Source organism: Suncus etruscus, chromosome 11, assembly GCF_024139225.1.
Source record: "Suncus etruscus isolate mSunEtr1 chromosome 11, mSunEtr1.pri.cur, whole genome shotgun sequence".
Classification (NCBI taxonomy): Eukaryota; Metazoa; Chordata; class Mammalia; order Eulipotyphla; family Soricidae; genus Suncus; species Suncus etruscus.
The window spans coordinates 97,687,128-97,707,987 of record NC_064858.1 but is presented as its reverse complement, the minus strand read 5'-3'; the positions used below and the strand labels follow the sequence as shown (position 1 = coordinate 97,707,987).

The following is a 20,860-nucleotide window of genomic DNA, read 5'->3' as shown; positions in this document are numbered from 1 at the left end:
AACATATATAGATGTTTTCATCATATCAAATGAAGGATTTTTTCTTTTTTTCAATTTTTTAATATATTTATTTAAATACCTTATTACAAATATGATTGTAGTTGGATTTCAGTCTTATAAAGAACACCCTCCTTCACCAGTGCAACATTCCTATCACCAATGTCTCAAATCTCCCTCCTCCCCACTCACACTCTCCTGTATTTGAGACAGACTTTCTTTCTTTTTTTTTCTTTTTATTGTAAGAATTTATTCAAGAGACAAATTTGATTAACGCAATGAGGTAACTAACATAACATAATATAGTGACCTAACATAACATATAATATAATTGATATAATAATAATAATAATACATGCAAGCCAAAGAAGGTTTCTGATTAAAAACATATTTTTTTCCATAATGGCTTACATATCTTTCACAGTAGTATTTTAGGTACATATTAACATTGAGTCAGGGGAATACCCATCACCAACTATGTCCTCCCCCCATTCCAGTTCCCTTTCTACAACCCATATAACCCACCATCTCCCCCCGGGCTGCTAGAGTAGGTGGACCCCTCTTTGTCTGGCTTACTATTAGTGATCACATATCTGTTTGGTCCTGGAACCCTCCCTTGTTTCCCCCTCTATTTAAGAGGCAGAGCTAGAAAAATCGAGGTATGTGGTTTTGTTTGAAGGCAAGAAGAGCGATAGAATGGGGTACAAAATAAGAGGAAAAAAAAAGAAATCAAAAGTCAAATATGCTGAAAATGGGCTGAGTTCCTCTAGAGGTTTCCAACCTTAGTTTGAGAGAGGACGTGAAAAAGGTAATTTTAATACCACAACAATACAGAAAAAAATATTGAATTAAATAACCGGTGAGCACTACAGCAATAAAGACAGGCACCACACAATAGTCTCGGTTCTGAAATCAAATCATGCTTGAGTGCAAAAAGAAAGAGAAAGACAAGACAAAATAAAATAAAATAATATTGGAGACATCAACCATAATCTCCACACCAAAATAAAGACGTCAAAAAAATTGATCAATCGATAAACAAACTTGTGGAAAAATGATTGTTTTGTGCTTTTTTTTCTCCTTTAAATGAAGGATTTTTTTCAAGTGCACATAGAACATTCTCTAAAACAGACCATACATTGAGAAATATTAATAAAGGTTTTGCAAATATTAAAATTATAATATACAGGGTAGTAAAATAGTACAGTGGATAAGAAGTTTGTCTGAAACCAATATGGTCCCCTGAACACTGACAAGGATTGAACTCTTAGTGAGGATTTTGGAGTAAGCTCAAAGCACCATTAGAACTGATCCCCCCAAAACCCAACCAAACAAATAAAAAATAACATTATAATAGACATAAATTTGGTCATAATGGCATAAATGAGGAATCAATGAGAGAAAAAGGGGAACCTCTCTAACATGTATAGACATGAACAGAATCTTCTGAATAACTTTTGAATTAACAAAAAAATCTAAAGAGAAACAATTATATGAAGAACAACAAAAACAGAAGATTTATAGGACAGTAAACAAATATATTATTGGAAGAAAATGAATAATAATGCAGGTTCATATTAACACAGAAGGAAAGTTTCAAATAAACAATCTAACCTTATAATTGCAGAAAATAAAAAAGGAGAAATGAATAAAAACAAAAGTTAACAGAGAAAGAAAATAATAAAAATTAAAGTGGAAACAAAAGAAAAATACAAAAAATGAAACCAAGATTTTTCAAACAGAACAACATAATTTGAACCATCTTGTTTTACCTCACAAATTTAGGGGGAAATAATAGAGGATACCAAGACCAGACAGTCATATGAACATTAAATAGAAATAAAATAATGATCAGACTTAAACACCAAATCTAAAGCCAATAACAGAATCGACACCCAATCTACAACATGCTAGACACAGAGGAGACCACTTATACTAGCAACCCAGGAGGTAAAGAAGGGGGATATGGGATGTATGCTGGGAACAGGGGTGGAGGGAGGACAACACTGGTGGTGGGAATGCCCCTGATTCATTGTACCTTACTGTGAAAAGATTTGTAATTACTGTGAAAGATTTGTAACCCACTTTGGTTAAAATAAGATAAATTACAAAAAAAAAAAAAAAAAAAAAAAGCAAAGCTTGGGAAGGTTGTACTGGTTAAGGGGGCATGTTTTGTTTATGACTGAAAACTAACTACGATCATGCTTAAAATTATAGTGCTTAAATAAAGACTTAAAAAATGAAACCAAGAGTTGATTCTTTAAAATGATCAATAAAGTTGATAAAATTTTAATGCTCATTAAAAAATGAGAAAAACCACTGAAGAAAGAAAAAGAAGAAAACAAGAAAGGAGGAAGGAAAAAAAGAAATGGTATGAAAATAACAATTTAAAAATGATATATGTACCCTTATATTCTTTGCAATATTATTTACAATATCCAAAACATAAACTTATCTTAATTTCCCATCAATATATGACTTAATATAGGAGCTCCAGTTTCTGTGAGTGGTATTAATATACAATAGAACACTATTCTACCATCCTAAAAAAAACTATGTTATTTGGAAAAAGGTGGCTGGAAATAGACAAATAATTTTGTGAAATAAAATAAGTAAAGAAATGAAACTGCATGAATAATTAAATTAAACTTTCTGGCAAAAAGTAGTCAAATAAAGCTAAAACTTGGTAAAAAAAAATAAATTCTAGTGGCTTCTAAAGGTAAAGAATGATAGAGGGAGAGATAGATAGGGTCTTTTGAGGATTGAGATTGAACTAGAACTTTGGTGATATTGGCAATACATTTTTTTGTTTTGTTTTATTTTTGAGTAACACCCTGCCATGCTCCCAGTTACACCTGGCTCTGTGCTCAGAAATCTCTCCTGGTTTGGGAGACCATATGGGATGCTGGGAATCAAAACAGAGTTCATCCTGTGTTGGCTATGTGTAAGACAAACACCCTACCACTGTGCTATCACTCCGCCCCCTTGGCAATACATTTTATACACATGTGTTAACCCATCCTCCATTTGTTCTTTGTAACCTTACCTGCTGGTAAGACCTGTCCATTTTGGGAGGGGTCTTTGAGAGGTATAAATAGGATTACTTGAGGGGCAGGAGGAGATTGTGAAATGGAGTGAGATTCAGCAAGAGAGATGGAGGAAGAAACAGGGCAAGCTGAAGAGAGCATGCTTAAATAGGTTTAAGATTATAGGCCACACATGTGGTGGCTAGGGCCTTGAATAAAATTGATGTTTCCTGAAGCCTGTCTGTGGATTTCCTCGCTGGTACCCTGAACCCTCAGACCCACTGGCTGGAGAGGGCAGCAGATGTGTGGTCCCAGATGGAGGAGAAAGGCCCCCACATCCACCTCCATCCAGCCCATCCAAAGGCTATTTTGCAACATTCTGGCACCCTTACATGGATTTGAACCCTGGACCAAGACAGCATGGTGAGATTCTTGTTCTTGTGTTTGATTTTGGCTCTTTTCAGCTGGAATGAGCCCAAAACCTTGGGCCACATGGAGCCACTTTTAAAGATGGCCGAGTCCCCTTCTAGGGCAGAGGGGCCAATGACAGAAAGAAGGTGAAAGTTTAGATCACCTCCCATCAGAGGCCCAGGACTGAGACTTTGCTGCAAAAAGTCCTTTTTCCAAAGACCTCAGCCTCCTAAGAGATTGATGGAGAGCCCTAATTGGAAAAGGACCGGGAAGAAAAAGCTCATCTAAATGGACAGATTTTTGAATTATGACTTCAGCCTGGACATGGATTTGGAATTTGATACGTTGGACTTTGGACTCAGATGACTCTAGTTGCTTTCAGCACCCAGATGACTCCTGCAGTGATGGAGAGCTGCTGGAGAAGAAGCAGTAGCTGCAGTTTGGCGATCAGCGAGAAGCATCAGAGACTGCTCCATCCCTCCTGATGCAGCCGCTTAGGTCCTGTTCCTACCGTCCAGCGGGGCAAAAAAGTGGCAGAAAGCTTGCAAGTGGCCAGAGGTGGCAGGCGCATTTAGCCCAGTGTCTGGACAATTGGTTTTAGGTGATGGAATAAAATGGAAAGTCCGCAGACGTTTCACACTTGGTGGTGGCATAAAACTTTTTAAAAAGGGGGGGGGGTTGGTCTGAAGAAGAGAAAAGTAGTAAACTGGGGTGAAAGTCTAATACTCCAAGAGTGGGCAGAGTCCTTCTATAGGCTCTCATCATCGATTTGGGGGGCGATGGAGAAAAAAGAAAATGAAACATTCCATCAGTGCAAAAACAAGAAACAAAAAACAAAACAAAACAACAAAAAAGTGTCCATTATCCAGGGCCTGCCTCCTGGTTAGAGGGGGAAATTAGGGAGACACCTAGACCAATTAGATGCAAGACTACTATGTGGTGGGATAGGTACATAGGGGACCACATATCCTAGCAGCCCTGGGGGTGAGGGAGGTGGATATGAGAGATAGGACAAAAACGGAGGTGAAAGGAGGACAATTTGGTGATGGGAACCCCCCCTGATGTCATGTAAATGTTTAACTAAAATATTATTGTCAACATGTAAACCACTATAATCAAAATAAAAATTATTAAAAAAAGGGGGGGTATAACAGTGAAGCCCAACTGAAAAATCTGATTTAGAACCACCTGCATCTAACTTTGATCTAAGTCATTTTCTTGCTGATTTAAATGTGCTTTATAGTTTTCCATAGTTAATGTTTCCAATTGCATAACGTTTTACTGTGTATTTTGATGTAGTAGCCTGTTTTCAAAATGTATTTTCTGTATAAATGTTCTTGTACTTGCGTTTAGGGATAGTATAAATAGGAACATGAAAGTTCCAGGAAAAAATGGTTGGTTAAATAGCATTAAGAAGTATAGGAAAAAGAAAGTTTCAGGGAAAAAAATGCTTGGTTAAATAGAATTAAGAAGTATAGGAACAAGAAAGTTCCAGGAAAAAATGCTTGGTTAGATAGCATTAAGAAAAATAGAAACGAAGAAGTTCCAGGATAATGTGTGGTAAATAAGCATTAAGAATATTTTAAGTTACAGGTCTATTTTGCAGAAAAGTCATGTTTATGGAAAAGGCTTATGTGTTCATTTTAGACTTTAAACTTTGTTGCTATGGGAATATTACCCACCTTTGGACATAGGCAGAAGCCAGGAAAACAAAGGACATCCTATGCTCTTTGTTTTTATTTATTTTAAGAAAGGGGCAGAATGTTAGCCCATCCCCTATTCATTCTTTTTAACCTTCCCTGCTGGGAGACCTGCCCATTTCTGGGAGGGGTCTTTGGGAGGTATGAATAGGATTCCTTGAGGGGCAGGAGGAAAGTGATTGAGAGATGGAGGAAGAAGCAGGGCAAACGGAAGAGAGGCAGGCTTAAATGGGTTTAAGTTTATAGGTCACACATGTGGTAGCTAGGGCCTTGAATAAAGCTGATGTCTCTTGGAACCTGACTGCCTCTGAGTTTTCTCCCTGCTGCTATCCTGAACTTGCAGACTTGCCGCTGAAGGGGGTTGGAGACCCGTGGTCTGGGCTGGAGGAGAAAGACCTCTCACCCTCCATCTCTCTCCATCTACCTCCATTCAGTCCCATCCAAAGGCTGCTATGCAACACACATGTAGAAGTGTTAAATATTCCTTGGTATCTATAATGTCAATAAAGAATGATCCAAATTTGAAAAAGCAAAAGAAGGTACCTATAGATGTTTGATTGATATTATCTGAACTTTAGAAACAGAACATACTTTTATGAAAATATTGAAAAGTTTTACTATCAATTGTCTTGAGAAGTAATTAATTATAGGTGTGAAACGAGTCCCAGAATGTTGCCTTGATCCTAGTAAACTGTCCTCTCTCTTTTAGGCATGTATAAATTTAATCCAGGCTTTGAGACATGGAACTGTTGAACTATATTGTTGATGTGATGGTGTGAAATGAATCAAGGAATGGGACAAGATGACCTTTAAAAGAATTTGAGATTGACTTATTTAATAAAGTCAATCAATTTTGATAGTTTTTCTTTAAGTTATATGCTATTTCCCAAATACAAGTACCTTGATTAAGTGTGGTGGCCTTTACATAAGGACCTATGAAACATTAATTATTCCTTTCTGAAATCATGTAGTGACAGTTATCTCAGTAAAATAGTAAGCAGCAGAAGCAACAATCAGAGCACAGATTAGGAGAAATGTCTTGTACCAACAGAAACAGTTTTGAGTTCTTAAAGACACAATGATATAAGATATTAAGGTGATTGGAACCTAAACATTAAAAGTCATTAAACTTTATTTTGTTCTCTGCTTTTCCTCGCACTTTCCTTCTAATTTGTTTTATCCTGAGAAATATAAAACAAGTAATACTGGTTAAACTGAAGTGCAATACATTTTCTTGGTTTTATCAAAAAACTGAATTTGCAGGACAAATTATCTGCATAAAATTCAAAGAGACGACAGAGGCACGGCTGGGCTCAGAACACTCCGCATGCCAGGATTTCTGGGTGTGTTTGACTGGTATGTTGGGGGCTCTGGGCAGGACAGCTAGCCATAGGCCCCCTGGGCTGACCACTTAGTCCAGGGGAACAAGATTCCCTCCCACACCAGGCGGGTCTTCAGGGCTACGCCTGGTTAATCGGGCCCTGGGGGGAGGGGGTGAGAAATTCCTCCCTATGCATCCAAAAACTACATGTATTGAGAGTATTCCTTATTCTTATGTTATGTTTTGTGTATCCATAATATTCATTTTTTATTCTGCCCTTTCACACACCCCTACAAAGCTCTTTTTTACTCCTTAACTCTCTAATCCCCACAAATGTCACTAACCTACATTACTCTTTTTAACTTCAGTAGTATACAATCCTAATCACAGACCAAAGCCATGCATTGTGTGTAACAACCCTAAACTGTTTCAAGATACATAAAATGGACATCTTTAGAATATTTTGTGTTCTTTCTCTGACAGCTATAATTCTTACTAAATGTTGTCTTATGCAGTGACGATTCTAACCACTTTTTATCTTCTCTTTTTGAGCTGTTTAACAAGGAATTTTGGTGAAAGAGTACCCCAGTTTAATGCTTATGATTGAACTATATCATGGGAATCGTTGGAATTGTTCTTATGGCCCCCATATGCGCCAATAACACCATGTGGCATTGCTCCTTTTTTGCATAGGCACATTAAAATGAGAAAATACTATACATACAAATAAGATCCTATCTAATAGAGATTGGAACACACAAATCTTGTAGTGCAAAGGGACCTTACACCCTGAACATTGACATAACGACCTGGCACAGATCTCTGAAGAAAGGGCATTTTCCATTCACCCCTGAACCAGGGAAGCCATCCATGAAACATCCAGGCTGGTCTATAACATCACCTGGAAGCAATCCTCTACCACGGAAGACCCTACACTGCTCAGACTTCAACCTGCTCAAAAGAGACTTCCCTTAACACTGAGAAGTCTTAACAACAACAACGACCTGCTTACAGGACAGGGCTCCCTGCATTGTCCTTTGATTGTGAGGTGAAACGAGAGGACGCTCCACATCCTGACCTCAATGTAGGATATGAAGATTCCAGGATCTTTAATACAGAAACATGATACCAACAACAGAGACTGTGTGAAAAATAAAAGTGTGTTGGCACTACAGATAGTGTCTTGGATTGCCTGAGGCCTAGACTTGGTCTTATGCCAGGAAACTTTAGGGGTCTCTTTGTACTTAGGCCAGGGTTATTTCTTTCCATGTCCCTCATATTTTGGTGGGCCTATGCAAACAACAATTGCCACTCTAGCGCCATTTTTTACTGTGCTCCTTTGACTCTAATCTTTAAAAAGAACTCACTTAAAATTTGAGGTTAACGTAAGCTAATATGCATGTATATGGAAATGTAAGAAAATACTATGCCTGTAATGTTTAAGGAGTTACGTAAGTTTTATGGCTTTAGATTGCTTTGTGTACTGTTAAGAAATATTATAATGTGTTACAATCTGGGGACTTGAGGGACAAAGTAATTGTACATGGATTCTGTCTTATTTATCTTAATGTTCTTTGGCTGAAATTTCAAAGTTAAGATATCAGCAAGGGGACTTCTGAGAATTATGTTATGGGTGATTGTCCTTCCACTGTAACTTTACCTTGTCCTCTTTCTTTGCATCCTTGTTCTCATAATTAAAAATAAAAAAATTAATAAAAAATATATTAAAAAAATTCAAAGAGACAGACCAAGCCAGAGAGTCACCAGGGAACATCTGCCTTAATGATAGAATAAAAAGTATTAAGCGCCATTAAGTATAAAGAAACTTAGTCTTTCTGTAAATGCCTGAGGCTGACTGTAAGGTCAAATAGAGAGAAACTATTGAGGTTGAAGTGTCACACTATTATGGGATTATTTACAGAACTTCCTGTAATTCCAAGGTGAATTCCTATAAATAATTTAAGGTGAAAATCTGAGAAAGATTGCCATTTCACTCTGAAGAAAATGGAAAAAGTAAGTCTTGTGAAATATGTACAGAAATTATCTCTTGGGGAAAGATTTTTCCTGAATTTTATGGGAGTCATAGGAAATACTTCTGCTTCTCCAGCTCACACTGTTTTTCTTTTCTCATATGATGATATACAAGAATAAATATTTGTAAATATCGCAGCCCTAAGACACAAGCATACTAAAACTAGGAGATTTAGTTGGACGGTCGTAGAAAATACTCTCTTTTTATTGTACCACCTGAATATTATTAGGTTACAGTGTAATAATAATAATGGATTATAGTTGCAAGCGCAGATTTTTTAGGGGTGATCTAAGGAAATACAAAATAAATAGGAGAGATAAAATAAAAACACTAGTGGACTTTAAAGCCACTAATATCCAAAGAGATGTCCCGAAAAAGTAATCTGAATAAAGAAAGTATCAGATTGACTCATTGATCTTTGTATTTATCTTCTTCCCAAAGTCATTCTATACTGATTACTGTAGCCTTATTATAAATCTGGAAGTCAAATAATATGAATCAACTAACATCTTCAAAATATTGGGTCCTTTATTCTAAAAATTCTAGTTAATTCTTTAAAACTTGATATATGTATTCAGTAATATCCCAATTCAAGTCCCCAAAATATTATGTAGATATCAGCAAGTATGATATGTATTATCACTTTACAGAAAAACAACAGTGAAGTTGGAAAATTCATAGTCTTTGACATCAAGCTTATTATAAGGTTGCAGTAATCAATATAAAATAATTGAGAAAAAAAGATACAGACATCAATAAAACATAATAGATTCCAAAACTAGACCAACAAAATCATAGTCACCTCACCTTTGAAAATTGGAGGAAAGCATTTCAATGGAGGTATCTACAACTATGGTGTCTAGAAAAACTGGATGCCCATATGCCAAATAGCACCAATAAGAAAGCTGTAGACAAAAATTATGATATTGGTATCAAAAAATTAAAAAACATAAGAAAATATAGACAAATTAAAAATTGGAGCTGATAAAATAGTAAAGTGAGTAAGTCACCTGCTTTGTATGGAGTTTACCAGATTTAATTATCTATAACCCTATATGGTCTCTCAAACCCTGCCAAGATTATCTCTCAGCCCAAAGTCAAAAGTAATTCTTGAGCACTATGGGGTAAGGCCATAAAACAAGAAAAGAAAAATGTATAAAAATTATTTTTCTATTGGTCTATTTATGCTGTATTAAAAAATTTATGACTCACCAGAAGACTTGATCATTCTTTAGTGTTCTTTTGGGGGTACTTGACCGAGTATCATTTTGAGGTGGAACATAGGATTAATGATGATTTGCAGCCATTTCTTGAGGCCTACATTAATTTGAAGAATGTAACAAGGAATATATTACATCAAAATAAGTGAGAAAAACTCTGTTATAAACTGCCACTTAAAAGAAGAGAAAACTGTTAACATACTAATAACTTAAAAGTTTATATGATATAGAATAAAGACTTAAAAAAAAACTTTTTTCCTGCTCTTTATACCAAGGCTACTTCTCTGAGTTCACTCTGTTTTAAGTGTATATGTAAACTGATTAGTCATGTACCTTCATATACTTAGCTTTGGCCTTCTCTGCCTAGATTTTGTTCTAATTCGCTAAAATAAAAAATGAAGTTTTTTGAAGATACATTGATCCCTTATTTAGGATAAAGGTTTTTTACAAAATGGTTTCTACAAAACGATTCACCACTTCTTGCCGAGTGCCAAATCAAACAATACCATTAAGTTTAAAATAGGTAAAAAATAAATTTATGATTCCCTGTGGGTAACAAAAAAATGAGAACTAGGGCTTTAAATCACTGTCTCTCCAAAGGTAAAGGCTTGTTGTTAAAGAGAATTCATGAACATTAGGGTTTATCACTAGTGAAGTAAGATAATTGGTTAGAATTCTTCCAGAAGCTATATTCTTTTATAGTCTATAGAGTCAAATCTCACTTTCTTTTGTTTAGGAAATGATCAAGGGCTAAGAGACAGTATAGGAGTAAGATAAGGTACTTACTTATCTTGCATGCTGCCATATGATCAACCCTGATTTCTCACTTCAAACAAAAACAAGAATGGATCAAGATAAAAGGCAGTAAGTTCCTCTCTGGGTGAAATTTGTTTCCAATTCTTAGTCACTTTGGCTTTTAAGTACGTCCTTTTGGCTTTTAAACCTGCTTCTTGCATTGGGCTTGAATCACTTCCAGAAATATCTAGTAGCATCCTGCTGTCTCTGCTTCTGGAAAAAGGTTTCTTTGAGAAGCTCTGAAAAAAAAATCTGAGTACACGTAAATAATCAGTAAATAGCATTATACTATAGGGTAGAATTACAATGGTAGGCCCAAGACTAATGACAAATGGAACCACACTAACAGAAAAAGCCAGGTTAAGCTCAGACTATTTGTAGCTTGATATTGATTGCCCAATTATTTTGTAGACTTCACCATCATTCTTGTAGCTACTGTGTAAAGTAGATTGTATGCTGCCTCAATAATTGAACATTTGATCGTGTCAGCTTCAGCACTGATTAATATTAACTTTTAATTTATTTTTAAAATACTACCTGTCCATTAATCAATGCTATGTTTATTAAATATAACTTCCCAAAAAAGGTTAGAAGCCTTAACAAGTTTTCCTAAAGTTTCAGAATGGAAGGTCAATTATGGATATAGATAAGGCTTGTTAAAGCTCAAGTTGTTGAGGAGAGCCTTTCTATGAAGGAAAATTGAGCTGAATTTCCTGATATTATTGTTCATATCTAGTAAAAAACCAAGGTAAAGTTCTTGAAAGAAGTATTACTATATAAGCAGCAATCTAATAATCCCTTTACTCTTGTAAGCAATGTATTATCTTGAAAAGGAGATGGCAGGGCTGGCGAGGTGGTGCTAGAGGTAAGGTGTCTGCCTTGCAAGTGCTAGCCAGGGAAGGACCGCGGTTCGATATCCCGGTGTCCCATATGGTCCCCCCAAGCCAGGGACAATTTCTGAGTGCTTAGCCAGGAGTAATCCCTGAGCATCAAATGGGTGTGGCCCCAAACCCCCCCCCAAAAAAAGGATATGGCTTGTCCAATTAATTTTTAAATTATTATAGTTAATGTCATATGTTTATAATAGTGTTGATATTGATAGTTTTGAGGTTCATAGTTACCTCATTTCACCAACACCACAATGCCCAGCACCTTCATCAATGTCCTTCATATCAGCATTGATATGCCCAAATCCCCACCTTACTTAATATTTTCAGTTATTAAATCAGAGTAAAGAATTTTTATCATTTGATATGATTCCCAGGTTTTCTTTCTTTATATATTACAGAGAAGTGAGATCATCTGGCATGTGTCCTCCCTCTGACTATATCACCTAGCTTGATACTGTCTAGTTCTATCCAAATTATAGCAAGTTGCATGACATTATTTTTTTATTTGACCAATTATCTTTTTAGATAGTAAGTTGATGTTCCCCAATTTCTTGTGCAAACAGTAAAATTATTTACTAGTTCATTGTCTTATTTTCCTGAAAAAGAATTTCCTTAAACAAATAATTAAGTCATCTTGGCCTGGCTGTTTTCAACTCCTTCAAGTTTTGTATAAACTGGCTATCAAGTGGTTCACCTTGTCATGTAAATGCCCTATGAGCTCTGTATCCTGTGTGGGATGTTGTATAAAGTTGTATAGCTTAATGATAGAGTTTATCTTCTCAAAATAACACACTCACTGAAAGCATTATTGCTTTTTACTTTGGAATGTGTTCTGAAATTTTATTGGTCATTGATGTCAAGAAATTTCAGCATTCCAAAATATTGCCTGCATGGTATCATCACAGGTGATAAGAATTTTGCTCTTTTTTTCCATACAGTATACTCTTTCTTCCCCTACAAGTATTTCCTCCAGAAACTTTCGATTCCTTGTCTCTCATTGGATAGAATTGGTTTCCTTCTTTCTTTTCAGCTTGCCTAAAATGAAATTCATTTCTAACTTACAGTCTAAAGTTTATTAATCATTCTCAATAAAAGGGGGCTTACTCATTAAGATTATGCCTCTTGTCTTATGTTGTCAGCAACAACTGAGCAGAATGTTTGCTGGCACCATAAAAAGATCTTCTGTTTGATAATCAGCATATTCAGAGCCTGTAGTTGTTCTCAATACAGTATACTTCAAGGGTAGGGAAACCCTGTATCTAGACGTAGGGCCTAAGTCTTAGGCCAAGGGATTCCCTTTCAAATTTCCCCAATACTTCCTGTGCCTATTGGAAAAAAAAAGTGCACAAAACCTCGCCATACCAGCCCTCCTTCCTTTTTTTTTCTTTCATTATTTTGGTTGTTGTTATTTAGTAGTTGTTTATTGTGGCTGTTGTGTATTTGTCGTTGCTTTTTCATCCCTCCCTTTCTTCTTTTAAATTGATATTGATAGCTCCTAGATGAATTCCTCCCAGATTTTTTTCCCCCAACAGAACTACAGAACTTGACTTATCTTGTTCTGCCTCATAAATTAAGGGAAAAAAAAAAAGAAAGTGGATGATACCAGAAGCAAACAGTTACATGAACATTGAGTGGAAATAAATAATGATCAGGCCTAAATACCAAACCCAAAGTCAACAACAACAGAATCATGATCTACAACAAGTTATATACAAAGGAGGCCTGTTACACTAGCTAGCAGTCCAGGGGTCAAAGTGGGAAAGTATGGGATGCATTCTGGGAACAGGAGCAAAGGGAGGTCAACACTGGTGGTGGGAATGGCCCTAATTTACTGTCACTATGCACCTTAAATATAACTATGAAAGACTTGTAATTCACATTGGTCTCAATAAAAATTATTAAAAAATATACCTCTTAAATGTTTTGATTTCTAATTTTATTGTTTTATTTTCTTTTTTAGGATGTATCAGGTATGATTACATTGTTAGATGGAATGGATATAGACATTTGACTGAAATAGTTGGTTACATTGGATGGTCTGAATTATAATAGGTTCTTGAATGCTTATATGAGAGGAAAACACTTTTCTACCTTTCTACACTCAATCTTGTAACAAAAGAGATAAACAAGATAATAGCATATACACATCTCAAATTTCATTCCAATTGCTTGAAATATCTATCAAGATGTCATATCTGGGGGATTATGTATCCTAATTTCTGGTTTCCATTATGCTTCTAGAAGGAAAATATAAGGACCATGGTTTCTTTCAGTTTTGGGTGGATGGCCACACTCACCAGTGGTAGTGCTAAGAAATTGAACCCAGGTCAGTCATTAGTAAGACAGGCATCCTATCTACTGTACTTTCAACCACAGGTCCAGAGATTTTAATTTTATATTTAATTAGAATGAAGAACTGGCCGCACAATGACAGATCATTTTTGGAGTAAATGGTTAAGGCTCAGAGAAGAGAGCTATCAGCATCTGAGCTACACAAATGAAACCACATCAGAGAATCATTAACATCCTGGGTATGACTACTGAGATTTTGCAATAGAATGGTATAAATAATATTAAGGAGCAACATGTGATCATGTTTGTGTTTGAGTCTTTTCCCAGGATTTTGTTCGGCTCATTTTATTAGCTGCAAAACTATAAGAACTTTCTTTTTTAATCTTAAAGCCTGCTCAAGCATGCTTCTTCTGTAAAATGGGGACGTTGAGTTAGCTGTGAGAATTAAGTTTTTAGAATACATGTAAAGTGCTTGGAAGAGAGAAAATAATTATGTAAATAGTAACTGTTAATACTTCTGTTTGTTAGTAATCTAATGAATTATTGTCATTATCTTTTTTACTACGATGAGTTCTCTTTAGTTTTTCTTGATCTGAAGAAGTTTTTCACTTCTCAAAGAATAGAGGGAAAAAGAAAATAGTAAATAAAGTCTGTCAGAAGCTTTTGATATGCTACCTTAATTGTTTCCATAACCTGTGCAAGCTTCCTATCATGGACATTCATTGCCCTTATCTCTAATGCCTATGGGTATTATTTTTCTACTGTGCTTTTCTATATCCCATAAATGAGTGTGTTTATTTTATGTATGTCCCATTACCTCTTACTGCATCCATAATATATTAGAAAATTTCTCATATTTTTTCTAATAATTGCATAGTATTCCATTGGGTAGATATATCACAGTTTCTGAATACACTCATCTGTTCTCAGATCCTTTGGTTGCTTCCAGATTTTGGCAATTGTAAATTGCTGTAATGATCATAAGTGTGTAGATACTTATTCTGAGTTATGCTTTTGGCCAACTAGAGTATATTTCCAAGAATGGTATTACTGGGTTGTGTGGAAGCTCAGATTCTAGGGTTTTATTTTGAAAAAATATTCATATTGTTTCCCAAAAATGCTAGACTAGTTGACATTTTCACTAGCAGTGAATGAGAATCCCTTTCTCCTCTTATCCATGTCAGAACTGGTTGTTCTTGTTCTTTTTTGCTAAGTGTCAGATATAACATCATTGTCTCAGGTGCCAGGATCTGGGCATGTTGAGATAGAAACTACTGTGAACTATAAAGTCCCAAATAGGAACTTAACAGTATCCTTTATAGCCCTATAGACTCTATGGTCTACAGCCCAAATTCCCTTTCTTCTCCATTCCCCAACCCTTGCACCATCCATCCTGTAGCAGCTTAAATTGGTCTGCATATGTAAAAAGGTTTCTGCTTTAAAGATGATTTTTTTCCTATAGTGATTGATACTGTCATCTATGTGTGCTGGGAAGTTGCAGGGATAGGTGAAATAGTAGCCACAAGTGCAATTTGGAAATGCTTTCTATTGCTTCCCTCACAGAAGGTTGATTTCTTCATATATTTTATTTTTAAAAATATTACTTTACAAGCCTAGTGATTAAGTTTGCATTTGGGTAGTTCCATAGAATCACTCTGTTCTTGAAAGAAATGTATTAAACCAAGCCACGAAAAAATATGGGTACAAGGCCATGCTGTTGAAAGCTGGCATTCATGAGAGGAGAGGGAGTGCCAAGTCCCCACCTTGCCAAAGTCATGCCTGCTGCACCTATCATTCATAACAACTGCTTTGCCTATGGCCCTGCTTCGCCACTTATCTATATCTCTACAGAGACACAAATCTGACTAAAACTCCACGTATGCTGTTATTTGGGCTGACATCTCTAGGACATTTTTGGAGTACGTTTGAACACCCTCCACCATTTTCTTACACTTTAGTACCCCTGATAGCTGAAAACTTGGTCCACAAAAGCCACAGTATTAGGAATAGTGCGTAGAATTCCTGGATCATGCAACACAAACATTTTATTTTTATTAGTGTCATCCTTAGAGGAATACGCAGATGGACACCAATATGTATCTGAAGTCACATAATGTTCAGAAACAAAAAAAGTAACAATGAGAAACTACCAATAAGAGTTTACTAAACCTTTCTTTTTTTAAAAAATATCTTTATTTAAACATCTTGTTTATAAATACGTTTGTGGTTGGGTTCCAGTCATGTAAAGAACACCCCCCTTCACCAGTGCAACATTCTCATCTACAATGACTTAATGGCATCATTGTGAGACACAATGGTTTTCAAAAATGTTCTTGTTGCTGTTATTATTTTTATTTTTTTCTTCATTATTTTCTTTTCTAATAATGTCACCCTCATTTCCTGCAAATAAATGTATTGTGATCAACTGTGTCAACTATGTAATATATGATATTTATTTTATCTTATTTTACTTTTTGTTTTGGGGACACACTGAGAGGCTCTCGGAGATTACTTCTGGCTCTGTGCTCAGTAATCACTTCTGGAAGGTTCTGAGACCATATGGGATGCTGAGAAACAAACCCTGATCCATCCTGGTTCTGCCACTTGCAAGGCAAACACCCTACCACTGTGCTATCGCTCCGGCCCTGACATATAATCTTCAAATAAAATAATTTATGTTTTTGTTGTTGTTTTGTGTTTGGGCCACACCCGGTGATGCTCAGGAGTTACTTCTGGCTATGCTCCTGGCATGGGGGACCATATGGGATGCCGGGGATCTAACTTAGGTCGGTCCTGGGTCAGCCGCGTGCAAAGCAAACGCTCTACCGAGTGCTATGGCTCTGGCCCAAAAGTAATTTATGTTTTTTAAAACATATTCCATTAAGGAACTGGAGAGATAACACAGAGGTAGGGAGTTTGTCTTACACGCAGCTGACCCAGGACAGACGCTGTTTAGAATTCGGGCATCCTTTATGGTCCCCTGTGCCTGCCAGGAGCGATTTCTGAGCACAGAGCCACGAGTAACTTTGAGCCTCGCTGGGTGTGACTCAAAAACCAAAAACTAACAAACAAAAATATATTCCATTAATAGGATTTGCCCTTCATTTAAACAATGATAAAAGATCTGAGTTAAATTTACAGTAATTTTGGCAGTGTTTTTGTGAAGAAGAGGTCATTACCATGAAACTGTTCCTTTTGGAGTGGATAGCTCCTGAATGTCAGCATTTTTTTCCCAGCTGCTAAAGATTCCAGTCTACACAGCATTGGGGTGGAATTTGTCCCTGTTCTATCAAAGCTGAGGAAATAATAATACATACAGTTAGAAAGAACTTTTACTCAGTACACAAAAATACAACTACTTTTGTTACGTAGCTATATGAATAATATTCCTAAGAGACTTCAAATATTCAATACCCAACTTCTGTCAAACACTTTGAAGTACAAAATATACTAAGGAAGATGGGCATTAATTTTTGATATTTCATATCCAAAGAAAGCAAAGCACAACAATAGCATGTCTCTAATATGTCTCTAATATTCAAACATTCAAAAATTTAGCAAGTTCTTTTCTTTTCCTCTTTTTAATTATTTTGTTCAGTAGTTAATTTTCATACATAATCTAAAGTGATTTTCCACATTGTTCATCAGTCTTAATCTTTTCACCCTCAAAAAAATACTCATTAATTCATTTCCTGATTTCCATGATTATTTCTCAAAATTACTAATCTTATAGAAATATCTTTTTGCTCCACATTTTTTATATTATAAACAAACTGTTTATAGTATAATTGTCATATGAAAAACTCTTACTTCAATTTATAAGAAAACCACTAGTGTAGCATGAAATAATTAACGATGGGGCTGGATGGCGATGGATGGAGGCCTTTGTGCTTAGGCCCCAGCCACGTGGCTTCATCTCCCATCCAGCTGGCGGGTTTCAGGCCCAGGTGATCGGCGTAATTAAGACTCACTCACAGGCAGGCTTCAGGAAGCATTAACTTTATTCATACCCTATTCACCACATGTGTGTGGCCTATCTCATAACCTTTTTTTTTTTTTTTTTTTTTTTTTTTTTGGTTTTTGGGCCACACCCGGTGACGCTCAGGGGTTACTCCTGGCTATGCGCTCAGAAGTCGCTCCTGGCTTGGGGGACCATATGGGATGCCGGGGGATCGAACCGCGGTTCGTCTCCTAGGATAGCGCAGGTAAGGCAGGCACCTTACCTCGAGCGCCACCGCCCGGCCCCCTCATAACCTTTTAAGCACTAGTTATTCTTGGCCCTGCATCTAAACTCCTTTCAGCCATCTTCCTCAGAGCGCCCAGCAGCGCAGAAAGGGCCAAAAGCCAAAAGGCAAAAAGCCAAAAGGGCCCGAATCCCCTTGGTTCCGCCTTATCTAACATTTCCCAGACCCCTCCCAGGAATGGGAGGGGCTCGCAGGTAAAGTTACACCTGTTATCCGGTTCCCAAGACCCCTCCCAGAAAAGGGTGGGTCTAGGGTCTTAAATAGGTACACCCACAACTAGTAAAAATAGTCTCTTATGTTTAAAATATAATAACTTACAAGGAAGAAATGTTGAATCCTCCTAGCCAGAGTTGATCATTAAAGGATTTCCCTTAAATGATTTGTCAAGTGAGTACTCTAACTAGACAGAGAAAGTGATTGTCACCCCAAAAATAAGGTACTATTTTTTTTTTTTTGTTTTAGAACTTCACTTGAATACAAGAAAGATGCAGAATTGCCATTATCCCAGAACTTGGAGATGTGTAGGGTTTTATACCTACCTTAAGGAAGAAACCATTTGCTTGACACACACATAAACGTTTTCAATATTATGATCACCTCATTGATAGAGGAACTTCTGGATAACAGCCTCAAAAGTATTACTAACATAGTCTCCATAAAACAGATTAATAGGAAAGACAGAAAATTTGGGGTTGATCAGGAAAGCATCAAAATTCTTTGCAGACTTCCAAGTTTCTAATCTCTCTGCCCAGTTCTAATGCTTGGTTGCTTGTGGTCAGTCTAAAGATTTCTTGGAGGGCGAGGCATTTTCTCATCATAGAAACTTTCCTGATTGCATCAATCATAGAGTATAAGTAACCACCAGCCACATTTGTATACAGCCTGATCTTCATGTCCTGCTTCAGGACATCTGGACATCTAGAACATTGAGAAAGCTAGAGTTGGAACAATGTAAAATTGATGCTCCTTGTTCTTTGAAATTGTTCAGTTCTTCAACAGAAAGGTAGCAGCTATGTGCCATAATTGTTTTTATTTAATTAGTAGATTGTTTTTTATCATGTACATCTATGTAGTTTTGATAACTGGCATATAAGTTTTTTTCACAGTTCCAACTTTATAACAATCTTCACTTATATTGCTCTAAACATGCAAACCATGGGTTTTTGCTTTGTTTTCAGTTTCACCCGTCAAGGTCTTAAAGCAGAAGAGAGTAAAGTGTGGAGTCACAATGGGCTTCATTCTAGAATGATTCTTTTGAAATATTTCTCACACAAATCTAATTCTTTGACTGTTGTGATCACCTTGTATTCCAGGATAATGTTATTCAAATCTATGGAAACTTTGTCCACAAATGCCCATTGCCCAAACTTATCTATAATTTGTGCAAGAAGCAGTGATGAGTCATAGTAAATTTTACCAAAGTAACAAGTTGTGTTTTATCCTTTCTTTAGTATTCTCTGTATTCATCTAGCTGATTCTCCATCTCAAGACCTACTTCTAGCAGCCAAAACCTCCAGATGCCTGTTTTGTGATGGACATCTCCAGGGATGGTCTGGAACCAGGCAGGGCCTCTTCCTCTATGAGCCTCCACCAAGAAGGTAGACTTCGTGGGCAGGAGTTGTCAGACCATTTTTTTCCTGAAAAGGTAGTAGTAGGTAGTTATTGTATGAAAATGAAAAAAGAAAGAAGACTCTAGTATTAGTTCAGGGAATTCATAATCTTGAAATTAGTCTTGAAAGATACATTGAAGTAACTTCTTTCTTTAAAAAGCAAGTCAAGCTCTTTAGCACCTGGCATTGAAGTATAGTATAGTGTAGAATTAAATACTAAAGAGGCTCTTTGGATGGGCTTGGATGGAGGTGGATGATGATGGAGGCCTTTCTCCTCCAGTCCAGGACCACGTGGCTCCAACTCCCTCCAGGCTGCAGGTCAGCAGGTTCAGGAGAACGGTGGGTAGAAAACTCCACAGGCTGGCTTCGGGAAATATCAGCTTTATTCATTCCTGGCCAACATGTGTGGCCTATCATAACCATTTACGCATGCTATCCTCAGCTTGCCCTGCGTCTTAGCTTCTTTTAGCCATCTTTCCTGCCGTTTCTTTCTCGCCTCCATCCATGCAAATCCCCATTAGCCCCTGAGGCCAAATCTTTTGTAACCTCCCCAAGACTCCTCCCAGAAATGGGAGGGTCTTTCTTGTAGGTAAGGTAACACGAAGAATGGGGGGTGTGGTAACATTAATGCATCGCACTTATTGTTGCCCTTGACTAGATTGAGAAAGAGTTGTTTGCTCCTATCCTAATAAAGAATGTATATGTTTACAATAATAAATTAAGATTTCATTTATACTGAATGGTATATATCTTATTAGGTGTTTCTTTACATCTGTAGATATTTTTATTATAAGTCTTATTATTGTAAACATTTAAGCACCTATAATATATAATATCAATATTATAATATATTATATTATAATAATATTATAAAATTATATATAAATAATATAATATATTAATATATTAATTATAATATTAATATAATATTAATATATAAGTATCTATAATATATTATTTCTTAAGCAAAAGCTATTATTACTTTTCTTAGAATAAAACACAGTTTTGGAACTGAGTCAATAGTAAGCCGTCGGGTGCTTGCCTTGCACTCAGTTCTATCTCAACCTGGTTTCTATAAGATATCGGGGACATTTCATTATGGTCTTTGAGCACCCACCATGGATAATCCTGAGAACACAGCCAAAAGTTATCTTAAGCATCTAGCCAGTGTGGTCCGAAAATAAAAACAAAACAAACAAAACACAAATAAACATAAAAAACACACCATAATTTTTTTAAACTTCTATACACCTGTTCAGGTACTTATCTCATATTTTAATGAACTCTCTTCACTATGACTAACTTTGAGATTTGAGAGATTA

General features: G+C 36.3%; 1 pseudogene; it reads right to left on the bottom strand.

Moving 5' to 3' along the window:
* Positions 1-3,928: 3,928 nt before the first annotated feature.
* LOC126022182 (guanine deaminase-like) lies at positions 3,929-19,391 on the bottom strand (annotated as a pseudogene).
* Between the last annotated feature and the right edge of the window lie 1,469 nt (positions 19,392-20,860).